Raw genomic sequence first — 1446 nt, 5'->3', positions numbered from 1 at the left:
TGTCTCCTATCTGATCCCTTACAGAAAAAGCTGGCTGGTCTCTTCCCTAGAAACTTATCAGCTCTCCCCAGGGAAGAGAACTAGGTGACTGAAAGTCGGGGGAGACAGACTTTACTGTAGACCCTTTAGTATCTTTTATTTATTTTTTCTACAGGGAGACAAAAAAGAAGTAAAAGTTTAATCCTATGGTTTATGTTACACCTCACTGTCTCTCAAGAACATTGAAAACCCTGCCCCCTTTTGCTTTGGAACCCTCGCCTCAGAAAACCACACACCAACACAATGCTACCTGGAATTCTAAGAGGATTCACAAACCAAATTCATCAGTCGTTATTTCATATGTAAGAAACTCAAGCTAAGAATGGAATGTCCCTAAGTAGCAGAGGTATTAACTGTTGGGGAAGATTAAGATGAAGTGGTGATTCCTCAGAAGGCCAGGTGGTTGGTGATGGTTGGCACTCATGATCCTTCCCTCCCTCATGAACCTGAACAAGGGCATACCTCAACTGCACTTTAGCCAACAGCTGGAACACTTTAAGTCTATCTAACAGTTGGTCTCACAGAGGAGGAAACACCGGAATAGGTTAGACCTTCTTGCTCATATTGTGTCAGACAATTTCAACCATCTGCCACAGTGTTGCTCGCAACCCTTCAGTACCTTTTACATGTGAATATATGTGAATATATTACCTGGCCAAAGAATTAAAATACACTTTCTTAATCAGCAAAAGACTTAAAAGTCTTTTGAAAGTTTTTCAGGAGGAAATCTTAACTAAGTTATTTTTTTTTTAGTTTTTTTTTTTTTTTTTAATTTATTTATTCATTTGACAGAGAGAGACACAGTGAGAGAGGGAACACAAGCAGGGGGAGTGGGAGAGGGAGAAGCAGGCTTCCTGCCGAGCAGGGAGCCCGATGTGGGACTCGATCCCAGGACCCTGGGATCATGACCTGAGCCGAAGGCAGACGCTTAACGACTGAGCCACCCAGGTGCCCCTTAACTAAGTTATTTTTAAGTAATCATAACTTTGCCACTCCTGGGCCCTTCAATTCTTTCTACAAAGTGTGAAATAAAGATTTTGAAGGGGAAGGGGAAGGGGAAGAGGAAGAGGAAGTGGAGGAAGAAGAAGTGGAGGAAGAGGGGGAAGAAGAAGAGGAGGAGGAGGAAGTTGTTGAAGTTGTTCTAGGTGTTGGCTTTAGAAACTCCATGATTAATAAAGTGCATGAACATATAGGAAGCAGGTGAAATAAGAAGGTGATCTGTAGGGCACACATCTATAAACTATAGGCCACCAGGACCAGGAAAAAGAAAAAAGTAATTTGGTTTGGGACATGAATTAAACATTAGTCATGAGTTAATCGTTGTTGAAGCTGAGTGATAGGTAAATCTTACTATTCTCTCCATTTTTATGTAACTTTGAAATCTTCCATACTAAAAAGGTTTTTTAA

At 41.0% G+C, this 1446-nt stretch overlaps 1 non-coding gene across 1 annotated transcript; it reads right to left on the bottom strand.

The window, feature by feature from the left end:
* Positions 1–529: 529 nt before the first annotated feature.
* Positions 530–643, bottom strand: LOC118011645. The gene has a single exon (XR_004679520.1). It is a non-coding gene; the product is annotated as a small nucleolar RNA SNORA28 (small nucleolar RNA).
* Between the last annotated feature and the right edge of the window lie 803 nt (positions 644–1446).

Source organism: Mirounga leonina, unplaced genomic scaffold (genome assembly GCF_011800145.1).
Source record: "Mirounga leonina isolate KUSES-001 unplaced genomic scaffold, KU_Mleo_1.0 Mir_150, whole genome shotgun sequence".
Classification (NCBI taxonomy): Eukaryota; Metazoa; Chordata; class Mammalia; order Carnivora; family Phocidae; genus Mirounga; species Mirounga leonina.
This window is presented reverse-complemented; position numbering and strand designations above follow the sequence as displayed.